Consider the following 7,844-nt stretch of genomic DNA (forward strand, 5'->3'; position numbering starts at 1 on the left):
AAGCTTTCTAGCACATCTTATCCTCTTGTAGGGACTCTGGAAATGCTTATTCCAATGGCACCCCAACAACTCCACTCCCACTAGCAATGGAGAAAGACCATCCACACATTTCTCTGATAACACAAAGAAAAGGTATAAGGCCTAAGCCTAGAGCACTCCACTTTTAGAAGGCAAGAGAATCTAGAAAACAAGACTGAGAAGCAACTGCCATAATTCAGAAAAAAACAAATCAGAATAATATAGCATCCAGAAAACTAATGAGGTTTTTAAAATAATAGGGACTAATCAATTAACTTTGTCGAATGTTGATGAGAGGTAGAGTAAGACAAAGTGAGAAAGTAGAGAAAATGAGTATGAGCAATTCTTTTTGACGTTTTTTGCTGTAAATGAGAAAGGTGGATGTGGATGTGTGTGTGAGAGAGAAAATAGAGATGTTACAGTATGTTCACATGCTTATAAAAATGACTCAGCAGGAAAGAAAAGATGATACAGAAGAGAAAAAAGGATAACTCCAGAAGCAAAATTCCTAAATGGGCAAGAGGCAACAGCACAGATGGAGGGGCCATATATATCTGGCTAAAAGTAAGAAAAGGAAAAAAATTAAACAGACTTCTTAGTAATGAAACTGGAAGACAAAAATGACTAGATAATGCTAAGGGCACATGTTTATATTTTTGGCCATAAGCTTAAAGTGAAACCAGTCAGTACTGTCATTTGCTTCCTCCAGTCACATTAAGCTGCTCAGGTTCAAGGAACCATAGTACTGGCAAAGAATTAGGTTTAATCAGGTCTAAAGTTTTGCCCTGATTAGAGTGAAGAGAGGAAAGAGAGAGTTGATAACTTGACCCCACAAAATAGTACAGAGCACTAGCAGGCATTAAAATTCTCATTCAATGGATCAATGTAATTGGGTAAGGAAAGAACCTATACTAATAAAAGAGTAATATGCTAATTAGAGCAGATGTCTTCCAGACAACCTTCCGGATATCCTTCCAGACAAAGCCGCAGCGCCTGCGAGGGCCAAGGCTCAGGCAGCCGCAGGCGGCTGTGAAGGGCCCAGGCTCGGGCCAGCAGTGGCAGTAGCAGCAGCAGCAGCAGCAGCAGCAGCAGCAGCAGCAGGATAATGGGGGCAGCACCTTTCCCTGGTCTGCCAGGTCGCCTCCCGCAGAGGGAGGCCAGACTGCGGCTTAGGCCAAGGGGCCAAGGCAGAGGCGGTTAGGGATGATCAGGCTGGCAGGGGGACAAGATTGGGGTGATCAGGCAGGCAAGTGGTTAGGAGCCAGTGGACCCGGATTCCGAGAGGGATGTCCAACTGCCGGTTTAGGATCGGACCCAAACCGGCAGTTGGACATCCCCCGAGGGGTCCCAGATTGGAAAGAGTGCAGGCTGAGCTGAGGGACTCCCCCCCATGCACGAATTTCATGCACCGGGCCTCTAGTTATATATAAGAGGATGACAGACAATGAAAATGAGGTTTGGCTAATGGTCTGGAGGTCTCGATGGAATGTCAGAAATGTCAAAATAGGGAACTAGAATATATGAGTTGGCAAAAGAAGACATGGAAGTCAAAATTAGATGCTTATAGTTTTTAAGTTATAGAGTGGGTGATAAGGTCTAGGGCAATGGTTCTCCACTCTGACTCCACATTAGAGCCAGCTGGAACACATTAAAAATATATCAGACCAATCCTATATAACAAAGAGGTAATATGCTAATTGGTCCTAACGGTGTCCGAGTCACGACCAGGCAATGGGTTGCGCACGCACAGGAGCTGGGGGGAGGGAACAGGGGCAGGGACTTCTGCACCAGCGCTAATGTCATGCTGCCTGTGTGCGTCCCTGCCCAGCACTGAGGTGAAGCTGCCTGCCTGCATCCCCAGCTAGGGACGTGACACTGCCTGCATGTATCCCTGTTCAGCGCTGACGTGACACTGCGGGGAGGGGGGGGGTTGGCTTGACGGGGGACCTCAGGCCACACCCCCCACCCCAGCACCAGGCCGGGAGACCTCAGACCATGGCCCCTGCCCCAGCGCCAGCCGGGGGACTTCAGGTTGTGCCCCCTGCCTGGCGGGGCTTGACAGGGGACCTCAGGCCGTGCCCCCTGCCCGGCGGGACTTAATAGGGACCTCAGGCCATGGCTCTCGCCTGACAGGGCTTGACAGAGGACCTCAGGCTGCCTCCCCCGCCCAGCAGGGCTTGTCAGGGGACCTCAGGCCGGGGGACCTGAGGCTGCACCCCCCGCCTGGCAGGGCTTGACGGGGGACCTGAAACTGCACCGCCACCGGGCGCCGGGCTGGGGGACCCTAGGTTGTGCCCCCCGCCTGGAGGTGCTTGACAGCGGTAAGGCCGGCTGGGTCTTGGTCTCACCCAATGGGGGTGGGGTCAGCCGGGTCTGGGTCTCCTGCATTTTCGAAGCACGTGCAAGTGGTGGGCAGGGTCTTGACTCTAGGTCCTGTGTCGTGCCCCAGACTTCGACAGGAGGGAGATTTTATATATATTTTACTAATTTTCCTTCATCTCTGACACTTCTATTATAGAAAAAGGGCAAACAGCAATATTAAAATATTTCCTCTAATTAATTCCCTTTTAATGTGCACAAATTTCGTGCACCGGGCCACTTGTAAAATAAGAATTTCGAAGGATGGCACACAACTATCAATATTTTTTAGCTGCCCAGTCCATTGTAATATTCAGTCAGATTAAGAACCAATAGCTTTGGGTGTGATCATGGAAGTGAGAAGCTGAGGCAGGTTGGAAAAGAAACTTGCAATCTGCAGATTCAAGAACTTCTAATGAACTTTTCAACTATTATTCCCAATATAAATAAAAGCATGAGCTATGTTTAAAGTATTTTACATGCATTAACTAATTTTATACTCATAACAGCTCAGTATTTTTAACGATGAGAAAGAATGGAAGAGAACATAGAACAGAGTGTACTGAATTAAGAGTCCTGGGTATAGTACTATTTAAAGACTAGAGGCCCGGTGCATGAAATTTGTGCATTTGGAGGGGTCCCTCAGCCCAGCCTGCGCCCTCTTGCAGTCCGGGAGCCCTCGGGGGATGTCCAACTGACGGCTTGGGAGCGGGCCTAAGCTGTTAGTCAGATATCCTTAGTGTTTCCACAGAGGCGGGAGAGGCTCCCGCCACCATCTCTGCACTCGCCAGCCAAGAGCCCAGCTTCTGGCTGAGTGGTGCTCCCCCGGTGGGAGCGCACTGACCACCAGGGGGCAGCTCCTGCACTGAGCGTCTGCCCCCTGGTGGTCAGTGCGCATCATAGTGACAGGTCATTCCGCCGTTCAATATGCATATTAGCCTTTTATTATATAGGCTGAACTGTGATAACTTAAATATTATAAACCCTTATAATAGTTAAGTAGTTGTCTTAGGCAACTACTTAAAAAAGATGTATAGCTAATAAGCCAATCTATATATATAAAAGGCTAAGTGTCCATCTGACCAGTAGCTATGACGCACACTGACCACAAAGGGGCAAACGCTCAATGCAGGAGCTGCCATGATGCGCACTGGCCATTTAAAAATAAACGGCACCACAGACCTGGCGCCAACAAACCAACATTCAGCTTCCCCCAAGTGGGACACAGGCCCCGCCACCACCCCAGAGCAACACCCCACCAAATCGCAGCCAATGCTACCATGGCAAAAAATGCAGGCCACAGCCAGCCCAGCCCTGAAACAGTGGCTATGGGCACCCAGGTAATAACATCATGTAACAACGCCCGGCTTCCTCTTCCTAGCGACTAGCCTCCTTGGAGTTTCTTCAGCCCAGGAACACGACTTGCTTTATAGCCAGGTGGAAACATTTCACACTTGAACCAAATTTTTGTGAAGCGTTTTCCGTGCCTCGTCTCATTTGATCCTCACAGAAGTCCTGGAGTAGGTATACAGAAAACTCAGTGGAATCCTATTTTCTTTTCATCAGCTGGAAAATGGAGATTTAGAAAGCTTAGAAACTTGACCCGACTGAAAAGAAGAAATGGTGGACCTTGAAAATGACTTCAGATTTTCTCACTGTGCACAATTATAGTCAAACACTGCTGTAGTTACATATTTTACCCTTTGTTCTCCCTGTGTGATCTACAATAATAATCTGCTTTGTGTTGATATTTATTGCTGTGTTGCTGACAATTACCTGAAAGTTGGGGTGCTTCACTAGACTGGAAAAAGTTTAGCTAAATCAGAAAGCAGCTCTAATTAAGCAAGTTTATTCTATATCTATAAAAGGCTAAGTTAACTTGTGCATCTGTCATTGTCTATCGTGAATTTGGTTGACACTTCTATTATAGACAAAGGGCTAATAGCGATATTAAAATATTTATTCTAATTAATTTCCTTTCGATGTGCAAGATTCGTGCACCAGGCCACTAGTATTGTAATAACTATATGTGTATGGTGCCAGATGAGTCCCAGAAACATCAGGTGGAACATATTGTAAAGTAAGTATATGATTGTCTAACCACTAAAATGTACACCTGAAACTAATACATAATAATACTGAATATAGACTGTAATTGAACATTTTTAGAAAAAATATTACAGCAAAAATATATTTTTTCAAAGATGTAAAAAGTAATTTGGCTTGGACCATCGTGTTAGCAAAGTGATTTCATTATAGCATTATTTTAAGAGTAAAAAAGTAGACTTACTAAAATGTCAAAGATAGAAAAGGATTAAATAAACTGTGACAGTAAAACATGTTATGCTTAAAAAGACAACAATATGAACATTAACAACAGAATTATAAACAAGTATAGATAGAAGAAGTAATATTATACCAATTAATGTATTATAGTTGGTTAAAGCCTGGTCCTGACACATCAAGATTTCCAGCTCAATCCTTGGTCAGGGCACATACAAGAATCAACCAATGAATGCACATAAGTAATTGGAACAACAAATCAATGTTGATCGGTCTGTGTCTCTGCCTCCCTTCCTCTCTCTCTCAATGCAATAAATTTTTTAAAACGTAAAAAATATATATAATGCAAGTACAATAGAATGAAAGTACAGAAAAATGTAAAGTAAGAATTAAACTTTTTAAACCCCTCACCCCAGGCCTTCACCACATTATTGATTTCTAATAATAATGCCAAAGACCTACTGTTTCACACCAGCTGTACTATTTACAACTTTTTCCCAGTTTTAACTCTTATAAAGGGATCTCCAATTCCAACAAAGCACCCCATTATTACAAGTCTGTCAAACTGACAATCTTAAAGAGATACAAATTGTGGCACCAGCATAGAGAAGATAAAATTTTAATCCATGTATTATTATGAAAGCTTATTTATCCTTACTACCTAAGTTTCAGTAAACATATTATACTGGAAATTCAAACTAGAACAGAAATTCTGTTTTGCAAATCAGAAAGACCAAGTGAGACAACCTGTCTCTGACTCAGCAGCTTTCTTTTTACATACAACCTGTACTTAAGTTGCAAGGATAAAACTGAAACCTAACTTTCAAACTGAGCAGCAAAGCCAATGTGAAATCAATATCTGTCTTGGCAAGAAACTCCAATGAAAATACAAAATGTTTTGGTCTTGAACTCACAGATATACAAAGAGCAAAGGTACCTTGTTGGGTTATTATTCATCATGCAAAATCCTATATATAGCTACAAGTTAGCTTTTATCGCAGATATTTAACATGTTTCTTAATAGAGAATACTTCAAACAAGTAACTTCCCAGTCTGGCACCATGAATTGTTATAACCTACACACTACTGCAGTTCCTTGTAATTTAAAACATTTGCGTTTTAAGAACAATCCTCACATGCCAATTTCTTCAGCTGAAAGTTCAAGTTTCTACTACAAAATACTATACTTACTTCAACAACAGAATGCACTAATTTACAAATGGTTAGAGTAAAATACTCCAAAATACAACTTCAACATTTCTATCGTAGATTTTCTACTATCCAAATTAACAATTCTGAACAGTAGTGCACTAGTGAAACATTATCAGTTCACTAAAATTAGCAATACAAAAGATTAGATGGGTAATCCTAAATGTCCACAGGAGATACCAAAGAGGGGAAAGTGTAGACTGAGTTTGCCATTACCAGAAAAACGAGTCACAGCAGCCTCTATGAGAGGCTTCCTCATGAATACAAATCCAAGTTCATTTCTGAGTTCCCAGTCCCACACCAAGAAGGCAGTTTGCCAACTTTTTAACTGAAGTACCAACAAAATAAAATATAGATGGGGGGTTTTCATGGTTATATTCATCAAGAAAAGCTCAGAAATGTTTACCTTTTGCAACTAATTGTGCTCTTATCACGTGTACACAGAAAATTGCTCGGCATTTCAGATAGCTGCTTAATACACATGATCACCTCAAATCAAATATTTGAAACCTTAGCGCCTTAGCACCAATATTCTCCCCTTTCTTACTATATACCTTTCACCTGCTGAGAGACGGAAAGGGAAAATCTACTTCTACTGTAAACTGGGACTTAGGGAGAACGCCTTAACACGGGGTTGCACACAATTAAGCAGGCAATTTCAATTAAGCAGTCAATTTCCCAGACTACGAGGCTTGACAATCTCTCTGAGACAAAATCACAGAGACGGCTGGAGGTTCCACGTTCGCACAAGTAGCTGAGTAAATTGCCCCTAAAGTTTACCGTGTGAAACACACAAATAATGGGGGGGGGGGGGGGTACTATTTAGAAACTAGGTCATTCCTTATTTGTTCTGATGAGGGAGGTAAAATGTCTATGAAGCAGAAAAAAGGGAGAAAACACAACAGCATGCTCAATACAGAAAAGTTACATTACAGCTCTTTACAGAAGTCAGCACTAGGGGCTCATTCGTTGGTTTTGTGTTTAGTCACTCAGAGTTGAATGGAACCTGCCTTTCTAAAAGTTATCCCCAACAAAGAAGTCGCCAGGAGCGGCCAAGGTAGGCAGAGGAGGAAATGCTCTCAATTTACCTGCGACACCTGCCCGCGCCCCGTTCTCGCCGCGGAGCCCAGCGATCCCTCGGGAGAACCCCTAGCTCCCGCCGCCCGGCCACAGCCCCCGCCCGAACTCCCCCATCCCCGCCCCACCCTGCCCCCACCCAGGCGGCAGGCGCCCCGGGAGTCCCGAGGGCCCAGACTCCCCGGGCTTCCCTGCAAGTGGTTCTCAGAAGCCCAGGCGGTGGCGTGGGGAGGCCCTTCCTGGCCCAGCCTCTCCTCCATCACGCCCCGCAGGCTCCGGGGACTCCCCGCCCCCGGAAACCGCGGAGAAACTAGGCCGGGATGCCGGCCCCGACCACTCTCCACCTCCTCGGATACCCCCCGCAGGCCGGCCTTCTGAACTCCCCACGCCGCGTTGCTACCTGCCCGTCGCTCTGCCGGCACCGAAGCGCGGGCCCCGAAAAGGCGCGCGCAGGGATCTTCTGCAAAAGGCCCTTCGCCGCCGCCGCTCACCTGCCGCCGCTCCTTCAGCGCCACCCGGACACAGTCCCTTCCTGGGGCATGGACGCACCGGCTTCGCGGCCTGGGCGCCCTTGGCGGGGCCAGGCGGGGGACTGGCTCTCGCCGCCGCCGCCGCCGCGGCCCTCTCTGCGCCTGCGCCGCCTCCGGGCTGGGTCTCGGGGGTGCTGTGCGCAGCGCGGGTAACGGCCGGGTGCGCGGACTCGCGGCGGCGCCTCTTCTCCACGGAGGCCGGCCGTGCGGGCGCTGGGGCGCCTAGGAGCTGTCCGCGGCGCGGCCGTCCCGACCGCCGACGGCCATGTTTCTGTTCCCTTTTTCTTTTTTTTTTCCTCCCCTCCTTCCGCCCCTTTCCACAGAACAGCACTTTCCTACCCTCCTCCCTCTCCTTTTCCTACTGCGGGG

At 46.4% G+C, this 7,844-nt stretch overlaps 1 protein-coding gene across 1 annotated transcript in view; it reads right to left on the minus strand.

Annotated features, from left to right (window-relative positions):
• Nucleotides 1–7,840, minus strand: part of DENND4C (DENN domain containing 4C) — a 126,577-nt gene extending 118,737 nt beyond the window's left edge. The window contains exon 1 of the mRNA XM_080669158.1: nt 7,437–7,840. The gene's annotated coding sequence lies outside the window, so the exon portion shown is untranslated. The remainder of the gene's footprint in view (nt 1–7,436) is intronic.
• Between the last annotated feature and the right edge of the window lie 4 nt (nt 7,841–7,844).

The sequence above is a fragment of the Plecotus auritus genome (assembly GCF_963455305.1).
Source record: "Plecotus auritus genome assembly, chromosome: 5".
Classification (NCBI taxonomy): Eukaryota; Metazoa; Chordata; class Mammalia; order Chiroptera; family Vespertilionidae; genus Plecotus; species Plecotus auritus.